At 47.9% G+C, this 23,526-nt stretch overlaps 1 long non-coding RNA gene across 1 annotated transcript; it reads right to left on the reverse strand.

The window, feature by feature from the left end:
- Nucleotides 1–17,466: 17,466 nt before the first annotated feature.
- On the reverse strand, nucleotides 17,467–22,889 carry LOC135978554 (uncharacterized). Its single transcript, XR_010595952.1, has 2 exons — nucleotides 22,464–22,889; nucleotides 17,467–18,852 (listed from the first exon to the last, which is right to left on the reverse strand). It is a non-coding gene; the product is annotated as an uncharacterized LOC135978554 (long non-coding RNA).
- Nucleotides 22,890–23,526: the final 637 nt, after the last annotated feature.

The raw sequence follows: 23,526 nt of genomic DNA on the forward strand, positions 1-23,526 counted from the left end.
GTGTGTGTGTGTGTGTGTGTTGCTGGGGGTGCTCTTCACCTCCCCTTGTTGGGAGTTGATCCAAAACTGTATGGTTGAAATAGTACTTGGACTCCACTGACACTAGATGCTGCCATCGTGTGGTTTAGCATTAGTGTCTGGGATGACTTGGGGCAAGATCTCAACCTCCCCGCAACCCACTTCACTGCTGCCAGAATCCCACCTGCCCCCCCTGCTAGAGCCGCCTCCCTGCCCAACCTGGGTGGGGGTGGAGAAGAGGGTTCTGATAACTTGAGCTGTGGTTTGGAGGTGGAAGAGCTGTCAAGGGCACTGAGGGGGAGGTAGCAGGAGCTCACCCTACAAGGACGGGGGTTGGCACTGGAGATTACTAGAAAGGAGAAGACGACTCCATTCTGGGGTTCAGGAGGTGAATTCATCCCTCAGTGGTGGGCAGGTGCTGGGTGTAAATAGTGCTGGTTCCAGGTGTCCTTAATTGCCCCTGATTCCTCGGGGCATTTGAGTCTCTGACAGGTTCTCGTTCCCTTGCAGGAGGAGGACGTCACGGCCAAAGGGATGCACCAGCTCCGCATCATCCGGCACTTACGCCATGTGCCTGAGACACTGCAGGGGCTGTTCCTCTGAGGCCTTAGCAACTCCCTCTCCCTGCTGCAGGTACTGCTCTGGCTCACTGTAAATGGGGAGCTAGTGGAAGGGGAAATGGAGCCCCCTGGCACTCACTAAAAGGGAAAGTGGTGGATTCTCCATCTCTTGATGTCATTGAAGGAAGACTAGATGCCTTTCTGCAATGTGTGTGCCCAAAAAGTAACTATTGTACTATAGAGCAAGCCTATGGTATGCAAGGGGTTAGATGAGATGCTCTAAAGGTCTCTTCTGGCCATAAAGTCCCCTAATTTTGGAAACACTGAGTGTAGCATTGGGAGCAGCCTCTGATGTTTTACCGTCTAGCCGGCTTGCTTCCTAGAATGAACAGGCATTGAGTGGGGTGATCCACAGAGAGTAGCTGAAACCTTCAAAGTGTCAGGCCAGCAGCAGGACATTAGCACTTCCGGGGAAGGGTGGGTGTGGCAGTGATATCACAAAGGCCTTTTGCAGGACGTCAGCCTATTGGTCAAAGGTGTTAGAGAGGTGATGACCTCCGAGAGAGATGCTGACATCAACCTGGCAGGACAGGAGCACAGGGCCAGGGAAACCTCAGAGACCTCTGTGGCTTTGCTTCAGCAAGTCTCCTTCTCGAGGTCTCTCTGTGAGGACTGAGAGAGTGTTAGGGTTGACGTATGTGAGTGTGAGCAGGAGCCTCTTTCAAGTTTTCTCCTTTCCTTTGACGGATTTTACTAGAAAACAGACGTCCCTATTTAGAAGGTAAGAGCCTCCAAGAGGTTTTGAAACCTGCTCAGTCTGATCCATCTGGTGCCAGCTGAATTCTAGGCATGGAAAACAGTAGTTTAAGATGGCAGAATTTTATTCCCTCCCTGGGATTTTGTCCCGTAGAATCACTGGGGACATTAGGGTTTGTCCTTTTCGTTTTACCTTTTCCTCCATCCCCCCTTCCTTTCTCTTCATCTCTTACTTCTTTTGTCCTTTCTCCTGTTCCCCTTTCACCACCAGGAGTGATGTGTGTGTGTGTGTGTGTGTTTGTGTGTGTGTTGCTGGGGGTGCTCTTCACCTCCCCTTGTGGGGAGTTCATCCAAAACTGTATGGTTGAAATAGTGCTTGGACTCCACTGACACTAGATGCTGCCATCCTGTGGCTTAGCATTAGTGTCTGGGATGACTTGGGGCAAGATCTCAACCTCCCCTCAACCCACTTCACTTCTGGCAGAATCCCTCCTGCCCCCCCGCTAGAGCCGCCTCGATGCCCAACCTGGTTGGGGGTGCAGAAGAGGGTTCTGATAACTTGAGGTTTGGTTTGGAGGTGGAACAGCTGTGAAGAACACTGAGGGGGAGGTAGCAGGAGCTAATCCTACAAGGAGGGGGGTTGGCACTGGAGGATACTAGAAAGGACAAGAAGACTCCATTCTGGGGTTCAGGAGGTGAATTCATCCCTCAGCGGTGGGCAGGTGGTGGGTGGAAATACTGCTGGTTCCAGGTGCCCTTAATTCCCCCGGATTCCTCTGGACCTTTGAGTTTCTGACAGGTTCTCGTTCCCTTGCAGCAGGAGGACGTCACGGCCAAAGTGATGCACCAGCTCCGCATCATCCGGCACTTGTGCCAGGTGCCTGAGACACTGCATGGGCTGTTCCTCTGAGGCCTTCAGCAACTCCCGCTCCCTGCTGCAGGTACTGCTCTGGCTCACTGTAAATGGGGAGCTAGTGGAAGGGGAAATGGAGCCCTCTGGCCCTCACTAAAAGGGAAAGTGGTGGATTCTCCATCTCTTGATGTCATTGAATGAAGACTAGATGCCTTTCTGGAATGTGTGTGCCCAAAGAGTAACTATTGTACTATACAGTAAGCCTATGATATGCAGCGGGTTAGATTAGATGCTCTAAAGGTCTCTTCTGACCATAAAGTCTACTAATTTTGGAAACACTGAGTGTAGCATTGGGAGCAGCCTCTGATGTTTTACTGTCTAGCCCGCTTGCTTCCTAGAATGAGGATGCATTGAGTGGGGTGATCCACAGAGAGTAGCTCAAACCTTCAAAGTGTCAGGCCAGTAGCAGGACATTAGCACTTTAGGGTTTGGTTGGGTGTGGCAGTGATATCACAAAGGCCTTATCCTGGACCTCAGCCTATGGGTCAAAGGTGTTAGGGAGGTGGTTACCTGAGAGAGAGATGCTGACATCAGCCAGGCAGGACAGGAGCGCAGGGCCAGGGAAACCTCAGAGACCCCTTTGGCTTTGCTTTAGCAAGTCTCCTTCTCGAGGTCTCCCTTTTTAGGACTCAGAGAGTATTAGGGTTCAAGTATGTGAGTGCGAGGAGGAACCTCTTTCGAGTTTCTCCTTTTATTGATTTTACTAGAAAACAGACGTGCCTGTTGAGAAGGTAAGAACCTTGGAGAGGTTTTTAACCTGCTCAGTCTGCAGTCTGATCCATCTGGTGCCAGCTGAATTCTAGGCATGGAAAACACTAGTTCAAGGTGGCAGAATTTTATAGCCCACCTGGGATTTTGTGCCGTAGAATCACTGGGGACATTAGGGTTTGTCCTTTTCGTTTTACCTTTTCCTCCATCCCTCCTTGCTTTCTCTTGTTCCCCTCCCACCACCAGGAGTGGTGTGTGTGTTTGTGTGTTGCTGGGGGTGCTCTTCACCTCCCCTTGTGGGAAGTTGACACTGCAAGGGCTGTGCCTCTGTGGACATCAGCAACTCCCACTCCCTGCTGCAGGTACTGCTCTGGCTCACTGTAAATGGGGTGCTAGTGGAAGGGGAAATGGAACCCCCTGGCCCTCACTAAAAGGGAAAGTGGTGGATTCTCCATCTCTTGATGTCATTGAATGAAGACTAGATGCCTTTCTGGAATGTGTGTGCCCAAAGAGTAACTATTGTACTATACAGGAAGCCTATGATATGCAGGGGCTTAGATTAGATGCTCTAAAGGTCTCTTGTGACCATAAAGTCTACTAATTTTGGAAACACTGAGTGTAGCATTGGGAGCAGCCTCTGATGTTTTACTGTCTAGCCGGCTTGCTTCCTAGAATGAAGACGCATTGAGTGGGGTGATCCACAGAGAGTAGCTCAAACCTTCAAAGTGTCAGGCCAGTAGCAGGACATTAGCACTTTAGGGTTTGGTTGGGTGTGGCAGTGATATCACAAAGGCCTTATCCTGGACCTCAGCCTATGGGTCAAAGGTGTTAGGAAGGTGGTTACCTGAGAGAGAGATGCTGACATCAGCCAGGCAGGACAGGAGCGCAGGGCCAGGGAAACCTCAGAGACCCCTTTGGCTTTGCTTTAGCAAGTGTCCTTCTCGAGGTCTCCCTTTTTACGACTCAGAGAGTATTAGGGTTCAAGTATGTGAGTGCGAGGAGGAACCTCTTTCGAGTTTCTCCTTTTATTGATTTTACTAGAAAACAGACGTGCCTGTTGAGAAGGTAAGAACCTTGGAGAGGTTTTTAACCTGCTCAGTCTGCAGTCTGATCCATCTGTTGCCAGCTGAATTCTAGGCATGGAAAACACTAGTTCAAGGTGGCAGAATTTTATAGCCCACCTCGGATTTTGTGCCGTAGAATCACTGGGGACATTAGGGTTTGTCCTTTTCATTTTACCTTTTCCTCCATCCCTCCTTGCTTTCTCTTGTTCCCCTCCCACCACCAGGAGTGGTGTGTGTGTTTGTGTGTGTTGCTGGGGGTGCTCTTCACCTCCCCTTGTGGGAAGTTGACACTGCAAGGGCTGTGCCTCTGTGGACATCAGCAGCTCCCACTCCCTGCTGCAGGTACTGCTCTGGCTCACTGTAAATGGGGTGCTAGTGGAAGGGGAAATGGAACCCCCTGGCACTCACTAAAAGGGAAAGTGGTGGATTCTCCATCTCTTGATGTCATTGAATGAAGACTAGATGCCTTTCTGGAATGTGTGTGCCCAAAGAGTAACTATTGTACTATACAGGAAGCCTATGATATGCAGGGGCTTAGATTAGATGCTCTAAAGGTCTCTTGTGGCCATAAAGTCTACTAATTTTGGAAACACTGAGTGTAGCATTGGGAGCAGCCTCTGATGTTTTACTGTCTAGCCCACTTGCTTCCTAGAATGAAGACGCATTGAGTGGGGTGATCCACAGAGAGTAGCTCAAACCTTCATAGTGTCAGGCCAGCAGCAGGACACTAGCACTTAAGGGTTTGATTGGTGGCAGTGATATCACAAAGGTCTTTTGCAGGACCTCAGCGTACTGGTCAAAGGTGTTAGGGAGGTGGTGACCTCAGAGAGAGATGCTGCCATCAGCGAGGCAGGACAGGGGCTTACGACCAGGGAAACCTCAGAGACCCCTGTGGCTTTGCTTCAGCAAGTCTCCTTCTCGAGGTTTCTTTTTGAGGACTGAGAGAGTGTTAGGGTTGACGTATGTGAGTGCGAGCAGGAGCCTCTTTCGAGTTTTCTCCTTTCCTTTTACTGATTTTACTTGAAAATTAGAAGGTAAGAGCCTCCAAGAGGTTTTGGAACCTGCTCAGTCTGATCCACGTGGTGCCAGCTGAATTCTAGGCATGGAAAACAGTAGTTTAAGATGGCAGAATTTTATTCCATCCCTTGGATTTTGTGCCGTAGAATCACTGGGGACATTAGGGTTTGTCCTTTTTGTTTTACCTTTTCCTCCATCCCTCCTTCCTTTCTCTTCATCTCTTACTTCTTTTGTCCTTTCTCCTGTTCCTCGAAAACTGTAGGGTTGAAATAGTGTTTGGACTCCACTAACACTAGATGCTGCCATCCTGTGGCTTAGCATTAGTGTCTGGGATGACTTGGGGCAAGATCTCAACTTCCCTGCAACCCACTTCACTGCTGCCAGAATCCCTCCTGCCCCCCCTGCTAGAGCCGCCTCCCTGGCCAACCTGGGTGGGGGTGGAGAACAGTGTTTTTTTCATACATTCATAGATAATCGGAGTGGAAGGGACCTCGAGAGGTCGTCGAGTCCAGTCCCCTGCCCGCATGGCAGGACCAAATACCATCTAGACCATCCCTGATAGACATTTATCTAACCTACTCTTAAATATCTCAAGAGATGGAGATTCCACAACCTCCCTCGGCAATTTATTCCAGTGTTTAACCACCCTGACAGTTAGGAACTTTTTCCTAATGTCCAACCTAGACCTCCCTTGCTGCACTTTAAACCCATTGCTTCTGGTTCTATCCTTAGAGGCTAAGGTGAACAAGTTTTCTCCCTCCTCCTTATGACACCCTTTTAAATACCTGAAAACTGCTATCATGTCTCCTCTCAGTCTTCTCTTTTCCAAACTAAACAAAGCCAATTCTTTCAGCCTTCCTTCATAGGTCATGTTCTCAAGACCTTTAATCATTCTTGTTGCTCTTCTCTGGACCCTTTCCAATTTCTCCACATCTTTTTTAAAATGCGGTGCCCAGAACTGGACACAATACTCCAGCTGAGGCCTAACCAGAGCAGAGTAGAGCGGAAGAATGACTTCTCGTGTCTTGCTCACAACACACCTGTTAATACATCCCAGAATCAGGTTTGCTTTTTTTGCAACAGCATCACACTGTTGACTCATATTTAGCTTGTGGTCCACTATAACCCCTAGATCCCTTTCTGCCGTACTCCTTCCTAGACAGTCTCTTCCCATTCTGTATGTGTGAAACTGATTGTTCCTTCCTAAGTGGAGCACTTTGCATTTGTCTTTGTTAAACTTCATCCTGTTTAACTCAGACCATTTCTCCAATTTGTCCAGATCATTTTGAATTATGACCCTGTCCTCCAAAGCAGTTGCAATCCCTCCCAGTTTGGTATCATCCGCAAACTTAATAAGCGTACTTTCTATGCCAATATCTAAGTCGTTGATGAAGATATTGAACAGCGCCGGTCCCAAAACAGACCCCTGCGATACCCCACTCGTTATGGCTTTCCAGCAGGATTGGGAACTATTAATAACAACTCTCTGAGTACGGTTATCCAGCCAGTTATGCACCCACCTTATAGTAGCCCCATCTAAATTGTATTTGCCTAGTTTATCAATAAGAATATCATGCGAGACCGTATCAAATGCCTTACTAAAGTCTAGGTATACCACATCCACAGCCTCACCCTTATCCACAAGGCTCGTTATCCTCTCAAAGAAAGCTATCAGATTGGTTTGACATGATTTGTTCTTCACAAATCCATGCTGGCTGTTCCCTATCACCTTACCACCTTCCAAGTGTTTGCAGATGATTTCCTTAATTACTTGCTCCATTATCTTCCCTGGCACAGAAGTTAAACTCACTGGGGTCTGTAGTTTCCTGGGTTGTTTTTATTTCCCTTTTTATAGATGGGCACTATATTTGCCCTTTTCCAGTCTTCTGGAATCTCTCCCGTCTCCCATGATTTTCCAAAGATAATAGCTAGAGGCTCAGATACCTCCTCTATTAGCTCCTTGAGTATTCTAGGATGCATTTCATCAGGCCCGGGTGACTTGCAGGCATCTAACTTTTCTAAGTGATTTTTAACTTGTTCTTTTTTTATTTTATCTGCTAAACCTACCCCCTTCCCATTAGCATTCACTATGTTAGGCATTCCTTCAGACTTCTCGGTGAAGACCGAAACAAAGAAGTCATTAAGCATCTCCGCCATTTCCAAGTTTCTCCCTCTTCACTAAGCAGTGGGCCTACCCTGTCTTTGGTCTTCCTCTTGCTTCTAATGTATTGATAAAAAGTCTTCTTGTTTCCCTTTATTCCCGTAGCTAGTTTGAGCTCATTTTGTGCCTTTGCCTTTCTAATCTTGCCCCTGCATTCCTGTGTTGTTTGCCTATATTCATCCTTTGTAATCTGTCCCAGTTTCCATTTTTTATATGACTCCTTTTTATTTTTTAGATCATGCAAGATCTCATGGTTAAGCCAAGGTGGTCTTTTGCCACATTTTCTATCTTTCCTAACCAGCGGAATAGCTTGCTTTTGGGCCCTTAATAGTGTCCCTTTGAAAAACTGCCAACTCTCCTCAGTTGTTTTTCCCCTCAGTCTTGATTCCCATGGGACCTTACCTATCAGCTCTCTGAGCTTACCAAAATCTGCCTTCCTGAAATCCATTGTCTCTATTTTGCTGTTCTCCCTTCTACCCTTCCTTAGAATTGCAAACTCTATGATTTCATGATCACTTTCACCCAGGCTGCCTTCTACTTTCAAATTCTCAACGAGTTCCTCCCTATTTGTTAAAATCAAGTCTAGAACAGCTTCCCCCCAGTAGCTTTTTCAACCTTCTGAAATAAAAAGTTGTCTCCAATGCAGTCCAGGAATTTGTTGGATAGTCTGTGCCCCGCTGTGTTATTTTCCCAACATATAGCCGGATAGTTGAAGTCCCCCATCACCACCAAATCTTGGGCTTTGGATGATTTTGTTAGTTGCTTAAAAAAAGCCTCATCCACCTCTTCCACCTGGTTAGGTGGCCTGTAGTAGACTCCTAGCATGACATCTCCCTTGTTTTTTACCCCTTTTAGCCTAACCCAGAGACTCTCAACACTTCCGTCTCCTATGTCCATCTCTACCTCAGTCCAAGTGTGTACATTTTTAATATACAAGGCAACACCTCCTCCCTTTTTCCCCTGTCTATCCTTCCTGAGCAAGCTGTACCCATCCACACCAACATTCCAATCATGTGTATTATCCCACCAAGTTTCAGTAATGCCAACAATGTCATAGTTGTATTTATTTATTAGCACTTCCAGTTCTTCCTGCTTATTCCCCATACTTCTCGCATTTGTATATAGACATCTAAGATACTGGTTTGATCTTTCCTCCCAGTTTTGTCCTGACCCTCCTTTCCCTCTGACAATATAGCCCACACTCCCTCTCGTTTTTGACCCATCTCCCCGGTCTCCATGTTCCCCACTTACCTGTGGGCTTTGCTCACCTGTCCCCGTCGAACCTAGTTTAAAGCCCTCCTCACTAGGTTAGCCAGTCTGTGTCCAAAGGTACTAATAACTTGAGCTGTGGTTTGGAGGTGGAACAGCTGTCAAGGGCACTGAGGGGGAGATAGCAGGAGCTCATCCTTCAAGGAGGGGGGTTGGCACTGGAGGTTACTAGAAAGGACAAGAAGACTCCATTCTGGGGTTCAGGAGGTGAATTTATCCCTCAGTGGTGGGCAGGTGATGGGTGGAAGTAGTGCTGGTTCCAGGTGCCCTTATTTCCCGCTGATTCCTCGGGGCGTTTGAGTCTCTGACAGGTTCTCGTTCCCTTGCAGCAGGAGGACGTCACGGCCAAAAGTGATGCACCAGCTCCGCATCATCCGGCACTTGCGCCAGATTCCTGAGACACTGCAGGGGCTGTGCCTCTGAGGCCATCAGCAACTCCCGCTCCCTGCTGCAGGTACTGCTCTGGCTCACTGTAAATGGAGAGCTAGTGGAAGGGGAAATGGAGCCCCCTGGCACTCACTAAAAGGGAAAGTGGTGGATTCTCCATCTCTTGATGTCATTGAAGGAAGACTAGATGCCTTTCTGCAATGTGTGTGCCCAAAAAGTAACTATTGTACTATACAGCAAGCCTATGGTATGCAAGGGGTTAGATGAGATGCTCTAAAGGTCTCTTCTGGCCATAAAGTCCCCTAATTTTGGAAACACTGAGTGTAGCATTGGGATCAGCCTCTGATGTTTTACCGTCTAGCCGGCTTGCTTCCTAGAATGAACAGGCATTGAGTGGGGTGATCCACAGAGAGTAGCTGAAACCTTCAAAGTGTCAGGCCAGCAGCAGGACATTAGCACTTCCGGGGAAGGGTGGGTGTGGCAGTGATATCACAAAGGCCTTTTGCAGGACGTCAGCCTATTGGTCAAAGGTGTTAGGGAGGTGGTGACCTCCGAGAGAGATGCTGACATCAGCCTGGCAGGACAGGAGCACAGGGCCAGGGAAACCTCAGAGACCCCTGTGGCTTTGCTTCAGCAAGTCTCCTTCTCGAGGTCTCTCTTTGAGGACTGAGAGAGTGTTAGGGTTGACGTATGTGAGTGTGAGCAGGAGCCTCTTTCGAGTTTTCTCCTTTCCTTTGACGGATTTTACTAGAAAACAGACGTCCCTATTTAGAAGGTAAGAGCCTCCAAGAGGTTTTGGAACCTGCTCAGTCTGATCCATCTGGTGCCAGCTGAATTCTAGGCATGGAAACCAGTAGTTTAAGATGGCAGAATTTTATTCCCTCCCTGGGATTTTGTCCCGTAGAATCACTGGGGACATTAGGGTTTGTCCTTTTCGTTTTACCTTTTCCTCCATCCCTCCTTCCTTTCTCTTCATCTCTTACTTCTTTTGTCCTTTCTCCTGTTCCCCTTTCACCACCAGGAGTGGTGTGTGTGTGTGTGTGTGTGTGTGTTTGTGTGTGTGTTGCTGGGGGTGCTCTTCACCTCCCCTTGTTGGGAGTTGATCCAGAACTGTATGGTTGAAATAGTGCTTGGACTCCACTGACACTAGATGCTGCCATCGTGTGGTTTAGCATTAGTGTCTGGGATGACTTGGGGCAAGATCTCAACCTCCCCGCAACCCACTTCACTGCTGCCAGAATCCCACCTGCCCCCCCTGCTAGAGCCGCCTCCCTGCCCAACCTGGGTGGGGGTGGAGAAGAGGGTTCTGATAACTTGAGCTGTGGTTTGGAGGTGGAACAGCTGTCAAGGGCACTGAGGGGGAAGGTAGCAGGAGCTCACCCTACAAGGACGGGGGTTGGCACTGGAGATTTCTAGAAAGGAGAAGACGACTCCATTCTGGGGTTCAGGAGGTGAATTCATCCCTCAGTGGTGGGCAGGTGCTGGGTGTAAATACTGCTGGTTCCAGGTGTCCTTAATTGCCCCTGATTCCTCGGGGCATTTGAGTCTCTGACAGGTTCTCGTTCCCTTGCAGGAGGAGGACGTCACGGCCAAAGGGATGCACCAGCTCCGCATCATCCGGCACTTACGCCAGGTGCCTGAGACACTGCAGGGGCTGTTCCTCTGAGGCCTTAGCAACTCCCTCTCCCTGCTGCAGGTACTGCTCTGGCTCACTGTAAATGGGGAGCTAGTGGAAGGGGAAATGGAGCCCCCTGGCACTCACTAAAAGGGAAAGTGGTGGATTCTCCAACTCTTGATGTCATTGATTGAAGACTAGATGCCTTTCTGGAATGTGTGTGCCCAAAAAGTAACTATTGTACTATACTGGAAGCCTATGATATGGAGGGGGTTAGATGAGCTGCTGTAAAGGTCTCTTCTGGCCAGAAAGTCTCCTACTTTTGGAAACACTGAGTGTAGTATTGGGAGCAGCCTCTGATGTTTTACTGTCTAGCTAGCTTGCTTCCTAGAATGAAGACGAATTTTGTGGTGTGATCCACAGAGCGTAGCTCAAACCTTCAAAGTGTCAGGCCAGCAGCAGGACATGAGCACTTTAGGGTTTGGTTGGGTGTGGCAGTGATATCACAAAGGCTTTTTCAAGGACCTCAGCGTACTGGTCAAAGGTGTTAGGGAGGTGGTGACCTCAGAGAGAGATGCTGTCTTCAGCCAGGGAGGACAGGGGCTTACGACCAGGGAAACCTCAGAGACCCCTGTGGCTTTGCTTCAGCAAGTCTCCTTCTCGAGGTTTCTTTTTGAGGACTGAGAGAGTGTTAGGGTTGACGTATGTGAGTGCGAGCAGGAGCCTCTTTCGAGTTTTCTCCTTTCCTTTTACTGATTTTACTTGAAAATTAGAAGGTAAGAGCCTCCAAGAGGTTTTGGAACCTGCTCAGTCTGATCCATCTGGTGCCAGCTGAATTCTCGGCATGGAAAACAGTAGTTTAAGGTGGCAGAATTTTCTTCCCTCCCTGGAATTTTGTCCCGTGGAATCACTGGGGACACTAGGGTTTGTCCTTTTCGTTTTACCTTTTCCTCCATCCCTCCTTCCTTTCTCTTCATCTCTTACTTCTTTTGTCCTTTCTCTTGTTCCCCTCCCACCTCCAGGAGTGGTGTGTGTGTTGCTGGGGGTGCTCTTCACCTCCCCTTGTGGGAAGTTGATCCAAAACTGTCGGGTTCAAATAGTGCTTGGACTCCACTGACACTAGATGCTGCCATCCTGTGGCTTAGCATTAGTGTCTGGGATAACTTGGGGCAAGATCTCAACTTCCCCGCAACCCACTTCACTGCTGGCAGAATCCCTCCTGCCCCCCCTGCTAGGGCCGCCTCCCTGCGCAACCTGGGTTGGGGTGGAGAAGAGGGTTCTGATAACTTGAGCTGTGGTTTGAGGTAGAACAGCTGTCAAGGGTACTGAGGGGGAGGTAGCAGGAGCTCACCCTACAAGGTGGTAGGTTGGCACTGGAGGTTAGTAGAAAGGACAAGAAGACTCCATTCTGGGGTTCAGGAGGTGAATTCATCCCTCAGTGGTGGGCAGGTAGTCAGTTTAAATACTGCTGGTTCCAGGTGCCCTTAATTCCCCCTGATTCCTCGGGGCGTTTGAGTCTCTGACAGGTTCTCGTTCCTTTGCAGGAGGAGGACGTCACGGCCAAAGTGATGCACCAGCTCCGCATCATCCGCCACTTGCGCCAGGTGCCTGAGACACTGCAGGGGCTGCGCCTCTGAGGCCTTCAGCAACTCCCGCTCCCTGCTGCAGGTACTGCTCTGGCTCCCTGTAAATGGGGAGCTAGTGGAAGGGGAAATGGAGCCCCCTGGCACTCACTAAAAGGGAAAGTGGTGGATTCTCCATCTCATGATGTCATTGAATGAAGACTAGATGCCTTTCTGGAATGTGTGTGCCCAAAAAGTAACTATTGTACTATACAGGAGGCCTATGATATGCAGGGGCTTAGATGAGATGCTGTAAAGGTCTCTTGTGGCCATAAAGTCTACTAATTTTGGAAACACAGTGTAGTATTGGGAGCAGCGTCTGATGTTTTACTGTCTAGCCGGCTTGCTTCCTAGAATGAAGACGCATTGAGTGGGGTGATCCACAGAGAGTACCTGTGTCAAGGCTGTATCCCCACTTTGAAGTTTAGGGTACAAATGTAGGGGCCTGCATGAAAACTTGTAAGCTTAACCACCATCCCAAGGCTAATTTCCTCCCCTGGGTAGCCTTGAGAAACCTTTCACCAATTCCCTGGGGAATACAGATCCAAACCCCTTGGATCTTAAAACAAGGAGAAATAAACCATCCCCCCTCCTTCCTCCCACCAACTTCTGGTGAATACAGATCCAACCCCCTTGGATCTAAAAGAAGGAGAAATTAACCATTCCCCTCCTTCCTCCCACCAACTCCTGGTGAATCAAGATCCAAACTCCTTGGATCTTAAAACAAGGAAAAATCAATCAGGTTCTTAAAAATAAGGCTTTTAATTAAAGAAAAAGGTAAAAATCATCTCTGTAAAATCAGTATGGAAATTAACCTTACAGGGTAATCAAACTTAAAGAGCTCAGAGGACTCCCCTCTAGTCTTAGGTTCAAAGTACAGCAAACAAAGATAAACACTCTAGTAAAAGGTACATTTACAAGTTGAGAAAACAAAGGAAAACTAACACGCCTTGTTTGAAATAGGAGAGACTTGTTTAGAAAGATGTGGAGAACCTGGATTGATGTCTGGTCCCTCTCAGTCCCGAGGGCGAATACCCACACAAACAAAGAACACAAACAAAAGCCTTCCCCTCCCCAAGATTTGAAAGTATCTTGTCCCCTTATTGGTCCTTTAGGTCAGATGCCAGCCAGGTTACCTGAGCTTCTTAACCCTTTAGAGGGAAAAGGATTTTGGAGTCTCTGGCCAGGAGGATTTTATAGTACTGTACACAGGACAGCTGTTACCCTTCCCTTTATAGTTATGACAACCTCAAACCTTCAAAGTGTCAGGCCAGCAGCAGGACATTAGCACTTGAGGGTTTGGTTGGGTGTGGCAGTGACATCACAAAGGCCTTTTGCAGGATGTCAGCTTATTGGTCAAATGTGTTAGGGAGGTGGTGACCTCAGAGAAAGATGCTGACATCAGCCTGGCAGGACAGGAGCACAGGGCCAGGGAAACCTCAGAGACCCTGTGGCTTTGCTTCAGCAAGTCTCCTTCTCGGGGTCTTTCTTTGAGGACTGAGAGAGTATTAGGGTTCACGTACGTGAGTGCGTGCAGGAGCCTCTTTCGAGTTTTCTCCTTTCCTTTTACTGATTTTACTAGAAAACAGACGTCCCTGTTTAGAAGGTAAGAGCCTCCAAGAGGTTTTGGCAGCTGCTCAGTCTGATCCACGTGGTGCCAGCTGAATTCTAGGCATGGAAAACAGTAGTTTAAGATGGCAGAATTTTATTCCATCCCTTGGATTTTGTGCCGTAGAATCACTGGGGACATTAGGGTTTGTCCTTTTTGTTTTACCTTTTCCTCCATCCCGCCTTCCTTTCTCTTCATCTCTTACTTCTTTTGTCCTTTCTCCTGTTCCCCTCCCACCACCAGGAGTGGTGTGTGTGTGTGTGTGTGTGTTGTTGGGGGTGCTCATTACCTCTCCTTGTGGGAAGTTCATCGAAAACTGTGGGGTTGAAATAGTGTTTGGACTCCACTGACACTAGATGCTGCCATCCTGTGGCTTAGCATTAGTGTCTGGGATGACTTGGGTCAAGATCTCAACTTCCCCGCAACCCACTTCGCTGCTGCCAGAATCCCTCCTGCCCCCCCTGCTAGAGCCGCCTCCCTGGCCAACCTGGGTGGGGGTGGAGAACAGTGTTTTTTTCATACATTCATAGATTCTAGGACTGGGAGGGACCTCGAGAGGTCATCGAGTCCAGTCCCCTGCCCGCATGGCAGGACCATGTAACGGACTTATTAGATAAGGGAAATGCGGTGGACCTAATATACCTGGATTTCAGTAAAGCGTTTGATACTGTACCCCATGAGGAATTATTGGTTAAACTGGAAAACATGGGGATCGATATGAAAATCCAGAGGTGGATAAAGAATTGGTTAATGGGGAGAATGCAGCGGGTCGTATTAAAGGGTGAACTGTCGGGTTGGAGGGAGGTTACTAGTGGAGTGCCTCAAGGTTCGGTTTTGGGACCCATTTTATTTAATCTATTTATAACTGACCTCGGAACCGATTGCAAGAGTGGGCTGATAAAGTTTGCGGATGATACGAAGGTGGGAGGAGTTGCAAATTCGGAGGAGGATAGGGATATTCTGCAGGGAGACTTGAATGAGCTTGTGAATTAGAGTGTCAGAAATAAGATGAAATTTAATAGTGAAAAGTGTAAGGTGATGCACTTGGGGATGACTAATAACAATTTTAGTTACAAGATGGGGACGCATTGGTTAGAAGTAACGGAAGAGGAGAAGGACCTAGGGGTCCTTGTAGACCGCAGGATGACTATGAGTCGACAATGTGACGTGGCTGTGAAAAAAGCCAATGCGGTCTTGGGATGTATTAGGCGAGGTATATCTAGTAGGGATAAGGAGGTCCTGCTTCCGTTGTATACGGCGCTGGTGAGACCTCATTTGGAGTACTGTGTGTAGTTCTGGTCTCCCATGTTTAAAAAAGATGAACTCAAATTGGAACGGGTGCAGAGAAGGGCGACTAGGATGATCAGAGGAATGGAAAACCTGTCGTATGAAAAGAGATTAGAGGAGCTCGGGTTGTTTAGTCTGACAAAACGAAGGCTGAGGGGGGATATGATTGCTATCTTTAAATATATCAGAGGGATAAATACAAGGGAGGGAGAGGAATTATTTCAGCTTAGGGTACTAATGTGGACACGAGAACCAATGGATATAAACTGGCCGTGGGGAAGTTCAGGCTTGAAATCAGACGAAGGTTTCTGACCGTCAGAGGGGTGAAATATTGGAACGGCCTTCCGAGGGAAACGGTGGGGGCAACGGACCTGTCTGGTTTTAAGATTAAGTTGGATAAGTTTATGGAGGGAATGGTTTAATGGTAAAACATAGTAGCCGAGGAAAACCAAGCAATGGTACGTAAATAGCATAATGGCAAACAAGGGTCAGGCTAGAGACTCTTGCCTACATGCTCGGGGTATTACTGATCGCCATATTTGGGGTCGGGAAGGAATTTTCCTCCAGGGTAGATTGATGAGCCGCTGGAGGTTTTTCGCCTTCCTCCGCAGCATGGGGCAGGGATCACTAGCAGGAGGGTCCCTGCCGATTGAAGTCACTAAAACACAGGATTGGGGACTTCAACGGCACAGTCCAGGGAAGGGTCTTGTGGCCTGCAGCATGCAGGGGGTCAGACCAGATGATCATAATGGTCCCTTCTGACCTTAAAGTCTATGAGTCTATGAGACCAAATACCATCCCTGATAGACATTTATCTAACCTACTCTTAAATATCTCAAGAGATGGAGATTCCACAACCTCCCTCGGCAATTTATTCCAGTGTTTAACCACCCTGACAGTTAGGAACTTTTTCCTAATGTCCAACCTAGACCTCCCTTGCTGCACTTTAAACCCATTGCTTCTGGTTCTATCCTTAGAGGCTAAGGTGAACAAGTTTTCTCCCTTCTCCTGATGACACCCTTTTAAATACCTGAAAACTGCTATCATGTCTCCTCTCAGTCTTCTCTTTTCCAAACTAAACAAAGCCAATTCTTTCAGCCTTCCTTCATAGGTCATGTTCTCAAGACCTTTAATCATTCTTGTTGCTCTTCTCTGGACCCTTTCCAATTTCTCCACATCTTTTTTAAAATGCGGTGCCCAGAACTGGACACAATACTCCAGCTGAGGCCTAACCAGAGCAGAGTAGAGCGGAAGAATGACTTCTCGTGTCTTGCTCACAACACACCTGTTAATACATCCCAGAATCAGGTTTGCTTTTTTTGCAACAGCATCACACTGTTGACTCATATTTAGCTTGTGGTCCACTATAACCCCTAGATCCCTTTCTGCCGTACTCCTTCCTAGACAGTCTCTTCCCATTCTGTATGTGTGAAACTGATTGTTCCTTCCTAAGTGGAGCACTTTGCATTTGTCTTTGTTAAACTTCATCCTGTTTAACTCAGACCATTTCTCCAATTTGTCCAGATCATTTTGAATTATGACCCTGTCCTCCAAAGCAGTTGCAATCCCTCCCAGTTTGGTATCATCCGCAAACTTAATAAGCGTATTTTCTATGCCAATATCTAAGTCGTTGATGAAGATATTGAACAGCGCCGGTCCCAAAACAGACCCCTGCGATACCCCACTCGTTATGGCTTTCCAGCAGGATTGGGAACTATTAATAACAACTCTCTGAGTACGGTTATCCAGCCAGTTATGCACCCACCTTATAGTAGCCCCATCTAAATTGTATTTGCCTAGTTTATCAATGAGAATATCATGCGAGACCGTATCAAATGCCTTACTAAAGTCTAGGTATACCACATCCACAGCCTCACCCTTATCCACAAGGCTCGTTATCCTCTCAAAGAAAGCTATCAGATTGGTTTGACATGATTTGTTCTTCACAAATCCATGCTGGCTGTTCCCTATCACCTTACCACCTTCCAAGTGTTTGCAGATGATTTCCTTAATTACTTGCTCCATTATCTTCCCTGGCACAGAAGTTAAACTCACTGGGGTCTGTAGTTTCCTGGGTTGTTTTTATTTCCCTTTTTATAGATGGGCACTATATTTGCCCTTTTCCAGTCTTCTGGAATCTCTCCCGTCTCCCATGATTTTCCAAAGATAATAGCTAGAGGCTCAGATACCTCCTCTATTAGCTCCTTGAGTATTCTAGGATGCATTTCATCAGGCCCGGGTGACTTGCAGGCATCTAACTTTTCTAAGTGATTTTTAACTTGTTCTTTTTTTATTTTATCTGCTAAACCTACCCCCTTCCCATTAGCATTCACTATGTTAGGCATTCCTTCAGACTTCTCGGTGAAGACCGAAACAAAGAAGTCATTAAGCATCTCCGCCTGTTGCCTGCCCTAAAGGGCTCGAGGGGACAACAATGGTCCGTCGCCCGGTGTGCTTGGCACCAATAAAGACACCGAGGGGAGAAAGCAAGCCAAGTTTATTTCAGAGCTCTGAAATGGCACTAGGAGACCATCATGTCTCAAATCCAGTGCAACAAATACAAACAACTTTTACCTTTTATACTCCAAACTGTTTACATACATCTCTTTGTTTGGCTGTTCCCCCTTACCCCTCCCTTCCAGACAACTGTTACAATAAGCTCTACATAAGCTTGTGAGAAAACTTTCTCAGTCTTTGCGACCTTGAGTTAGACGCCTGCAAACTAACTACCCCGCTTCTTATCTCTATTATTTCTGCTAGTGTGAGTGAAACTGCAGCCATCTGCTAAAAAGCTGACATTACATTTCTGCTTCAGCCTACTTCAGAGCATGTAAACAGTTAGCATAGAAGTAGGTGAGAGTTCCCAAGATGGAGTTTGGGGGTTCAGATAGGCCCAGAGCAAAAGAGCTTCATCGGCACTTGTGGCCTTCCACTCTCCCGAGTTACCTGGTAGCTATGCCTAGTGGACCCCAACAATCCCTCCTTTGAGAACACTCAACAAACCTTTGTCAGAGTTTTCTCATACTCTAAAGACAGAATGCGATTAAGCTCCATGCAATCAGGATTATCAATGAGAGGGTATAAGGGAACTTCTGGGGTATGGGAGGTACAAATCTTACGTATGAGCACTTTACAGCAAATGAGCAAAAGAACAAGAACAAAACATATCACCACACCTGTGAACAAGATGCGAACAATGTTTTCCCCTATATCCCCTAGTTCCCCTAAACCAGGTATCCAACCCCAAAGGGAATCCAAAATAGTGGGTTCCCCTTCCTGGGCCTTCCACTGGTTAAAGGCCCGTTCAGCTGACAAGATGTGCTTGTTAATGTCCTGTGAAAACTCTGGGACATAGGTACAACACTCTTCTCCAATAAGGGCACATACAATTACAACAACCCAAATGCCCAGAAGATAAGAAGAATTATTGACACTTAAACAAGTCAAAAAAATAACAAGACCAAATACATAGGCCAGGTCGGCCTTCTGTGAGAAAATAAAACCAATGCTCAGGGTTCTCGCGGGGAGTATGCTGTGACTGTTCAGAAAGATCACAACGCATTCCCAGCGACCCTTACTGTCTTTTGAATAACAGCTTAAGTCCCAAATCGTCGTTAGCAGTCTTCTCCGCAGGCTGGACAGTCCACTGTTTAGGAGCGGGCACTGCTTTCAGTCGAGAGTGATGAATCCAGTTCTTGTGTCCTTCGACCTTTGCCGCTGTATGGGTGACAAGCAGGACGGTGTGGGGTCCCTTCCACTTCTCTTGGAGAGGCTCGTCCTTCCAGGTTCGCACGAGAACGGAGTCACCAGGCTGCAGGGAGTGGACCGGAGTATCCAGCAGAAGAGGCTGTGAATCTTTGGTATACCTGTGAAGAGAAGAAAGAACAGCAGACAGAGAGCACATGTACTGAGACAAGAAACCACACCCCATTTCCCATTCCCCTGCCAGAACTGGGGTACCATTCATAGGCCATGCTCTTCCAAACATAATCTCGAAGGGACTAAGCCCTATCCTACCCTTAGGGAGAGCACGAATGCGAAGTAACACAAGGGGCAAGGCATCAGGCCACTTAAGAGAGGCCTCCTGACAGACCTTTGAGAGGTGTCGCTTGAGTGTCTGATTTGTGCGTTCCACTACTCCACTGGCTTGTGGTCGCCAGGGTGTGTGGAGCTTCCAGGGGATTTGCAGAGCACTTGATATCTTTTGAACAATTTGAGATGTGAAGTGTGTTCCATTATCAGATTCCATCCACTGAGGAAGGCCGAAGCGAGGAATGATTTCCTTGACAAACTTAAGAGCCACTGTCTTGGCAGTGTTGTTGCGACATGGGAAGGCCTTAGGCCATCCGCTGAATCGATCCACTAAGACGAGAAGGTACCTGTACCCTTGGGTCCTGGGAAACTCAGTAAAGTCTATTTGCCACACCAATCCTGGGCCTGGGGTAGGTTACAGGGTGGCTGGTGGCACTGCTACTCCTGGTCGAGGGTTATTCTTTTGGCAGCTTAAACATTCAGCTTGTACCTGTGATGCTAGGGGTTTAAGTCCGGAGGTTAGAAAATATTTATTCATGAGCTGGGTAAGAGCCTCTCTGCCTGCGTGTGTGGTCTGATGCAGTTTCTGCAACACTGGTCGAATCAAGCCCTTGGGCAGGAGGATTTTTCCCTCTGTGGAATAAAGCCATCCCTCTTTTTCCTGGAGACCGAGACTGTCAGCCAGGTTTCTGTCCTCTTGGGAGTACTGAGGGGCTGCAAGCTCACCCACTGATGGGATGAGGGCATGCATTTGGGCATTCTCCTCAGTTGCTGATTTCAGGGTAGCAGCACGCTTGGCTTCCCTGTCTGCTCTGGCATTGCCCTTGGTTACATCTTAATCTTCCCTTTGATGGGCTTTGCAATGTACCACTGCTACTGCTGAGGGGAGTTGTACCGCTTCTAAAAGCCGGAGAATTTGAGCCCCATGCTTGACAGGAGAGCCTTGGGCTGTTAGCATTCCCCTTTGTTTCCACAAACCAGCGTGAGCATGCAATACCCCAAAAGCATACTTTGAGTCAGTAAAGATATTAACCCGTTTGTCTTTTGCCAGCTCGAGTGCACGAGTCAGGGCCGCTAGTTCAGCAAGCTGGGCAGATGTTCCTGCCGGTAAACTCTCAGCTTCCACGGTATCATGAAGAGACACAATAGCATAACCAGCCCTCCTTTGCCCATCCACAACAGTACTACTTCCATCTGTATACCATTCCAAGTCAGCATTTGGGAGTGGCTGATCTTTTAGATCTGGGCGGCTAGAATACTGAACATCTATGATTTCTAGACAGTCATGTTCCTGCTTTTCTGTCTCTGGTAGCAGGGTAGCTGGATTAAGGGAGGGACAGATCTGCAGGGTGACTTCAGGATTCTCTAACAGCTTCGCCTGGTACCGAGCAACCCGAGCCTGTGTGAGCCAAAGACCACCCTTAGTGTCCAGCAAGGCTTGGACCATATGGGGAACATACACTTGCACAGTTCCTCCCAGTGTCAGTTTCTCAGCTTCCCCAAGCACTAGAGCAGTAGCTGCGACCGCCCTCAAACAGGCTGGCCATCCCTTTGAAACTTGATCCAGTTGTTCAGAAAAGTATGCCACAGGACGTTTCCAGGCACCTAATAGCTGGGTAAGCATTCCCAAAGCTACCCCTTTTCGTTCATGCACATACAGTTGGAACGGCTTAGATATATCGGGCAAACCCAGGGCTGGAGCTTCCATTAGCTTCCTTTTCAAGATTTTAAATGCCCTGTCCGCTTCTGGGGACCAGTGAAAGGGGTCATGATCCGCTCCCTTAACACATTCATACAGAGGTTTAGCCCACAGTCCAAACTCTGGAATCCATATTCTGCAAAAACCTGCCATGCCCAGGAATGCCCTAAGCCGTTTACGGTTGCTGGGGATGGGAACTTGGCAGATAGCCTCCTTCCTTTCGTTTGAGAGCTGTCTCTCTCCCTGCCTGATGTGAAATCCCAGATATTGAACCTCTGAAAGAGCAATTTGGGCTTTGCTTTGAGATACCCTGTATCCTTGCAGTCCAATAAAGTTTAGGAGACTCACAGTAGCTCTGAGACAAGGGATTAGACCCACAGCAGCAATCAACAAGTCATCTACATATTGCAGCAGGAGGGCTCTGTCTGAATTATCCCACTCCTCCAAGTCTCTGGCCAAAGCCTGTCCAAACAGAGTGGGGGAATTTTTAAATCCTTGAGCCCATACTGTCCAACAAAGCTGCTTTTTAACCCTTCGTTTGTCTTCCTTATGCCTTGCAGATCTCACAGTTGCTTGGGCACATTCAGGCCCCCCTTTCTCTTGGTTGTCAGCCAAGTCTTGGCTGTGAACACTGTCCTTGGATGGCCTGCTAGCTGTATTTTCCTCTCAGTTAACTCATTCTGTTCTCTTTCCTTCTCCCTTTCTCGGCTTCTTCTAACTTCCAAAGGAACTTTCCGCTCTTCACTCATACACCTCTTCTCCAACCATTAACACATACTCATTGCCATCATACATCTTTCCCGTAACATAACTTCTGTGCAGAGCTTTGAAGCAACAAACCAGGACGAGCACACTCACTTCTGAGGATTCCACTCTGTACAACCTCTGGTGTCCAATAGCTTTCCCTTTAAACCTTAAATGCCTTCTCTGTCTTCATCCTTAGCCTTAGCTATAACCTGATTCCGCTCCACTTCAGACAACAGGGTTCTCATAAGTATATTACAATCATCCCAGTCAGGCTTATGACTAGCTAGACATCCTTCAAAGATAGAAATGAACTTGCTTGGATTCGTTGAAAATTCTCCTGCCTCTGCCTTAAAAGCAGCTAGATGTACAGGGTTAAAAGGTACATGCGAGTAGACAGATACTATCTGTGCTGGCCGTTCCTGAGTTCCCGGACGGGCTACCACACTCTCAGTAATCAACGGATACAATCCCACGGGCGGGGGGGTACTCTCTAAAGCCTGTGGGGGTGGAGGAGCCGAAGGGGACACCGATTCTGGCATTACAACAGTGGGAGGGTTCTGGGGTTTAGCAGCCGTTACTACCGAGCCTGTCGGAGTCAAATAGCACTTGAGCAAAATATCAGTCCTATTTCTTAACACCATAAACGTATACGCATAGAGATGTTCATTCCATTTACCGGTTCTCTGACAAAACAAAAGCAATTGAAGGATCGTGTTGTAATTAAGTGATCCTTCCGGTGGCCACCTTTCTTGGCACTCTAGCTGGTACTGAGGCCAATCAACTGTACAGAACCTTTTCAATTTACTTTTAATCAACTGATCAGATCCAAACACCTTCCAGTTCACCAGAATGCATTCTAAAGGTGTACACTGTACCCTGCCGGCTGTACTCTGTCCCTGCCCCATACCAAGGGAGACTCTGGGCGTCCCCAGGTCATAACAGGCAGACTCTGGGCGTCCCCAGGTCACAACAGACAAGTCCCCACTGGACTGTTCCTACCTTATCCAAGGGTCCGGTTCTGCACCGTCACCGTCGCCCTATCAACGGGACCGGTTCCCCACCGTCGCCCTATCAACGGGACCGGTTCCTCACCGTCGCCCGCAGCTGCTTCTCCACTGTCTGTGTGCGTTGCACCGTTGTGCCCTCCGGGGTCGAGCAAACCACGTCTCCGCCGAGGCCCCCGATGAAGTCACCGGTGCGCGCTGGGCGTCGGTCGTTGCTGTAATCCGTCGGCCACCAGGAGGGATCCGGGCAAGGCTAAATTTCAGCCTCGAGCCCACCCAGGGACGCCAAAACTGTTGCCTGCCCTAAAGGGCTCGAGCGGACAACAATGGTCCGTCGCCCGGTGTGCTTGGCACCAATAAAGACACCGAGGGGAGAAAGCAAGCCAAGTTTATTTCAGAGCTCTGAAATGGCACTAGAAGACCATCATGTCTCAAATCCAGTGCAACAAATACAAACAACTTTTACCTTTTATACTCCAAACTGTTTACATACATCTCTTTGTTTGGCTGTTCCCCCTTACCCCTCCCTTCCAGACAACTGTTACAATAAGCTCTACAGAAGCTTGTGAGAAAACTTTCTCAGTCTTTGCGACCTTGAGTTAGACGCCTGCAAACTAACTACCCCGCTTCTTATCTCTATTATTTCTGCTAGTGTGAGTGAAACTGCAGCCATCTGCTAAAAAGCTGACATTACATTTCTGCTTCAGCCTACTTCAGAGCATGTAAACAGTTAGCATAGAAGTAGGTGAGAGTTCCCAAGATGGAGTTCTGTGGTTCAGATAGGCCCAGAGCAAAAGAGCTTCATCGGCACTTGTGGCCTTCCACTCTCCCGAGTTACCTGGTAGCTATGCCTAGTGGACCCCAACACGCCATTTCCAAGTTTCCTGTTACTGTTTCTCCCTCTTCACTAAGCAGTGGGCCTACCCTGTCTTTGGTCTTCCTCTTGCTTCTAATGTATTGATAAAAAGTCTTCTTGTTTCCCTTTATTCCCGTAGCTAGTTTGAGCTCATTTTGTGCCTTTGCCTTTCTAATCTTGCCCCTGCATTCCTGTGTTGTTT

The sequence above is a fragment of the Chrysemys picta genome, unplaced genomic scaffold (assembly GCF_011386835.1).
Source record: "Chrysemys picta bellii isolate R12L10 unplaced genomic scaffold, ASM1138683v2 scaf311, whole genome shotgun sequence".
Classification (NCBI taxonomy): domain Eukaryota; kingdom Metazoa; phylum Chordata; order Testudines; family Emydidae; genus Chrysemys; species Chrysemys picta.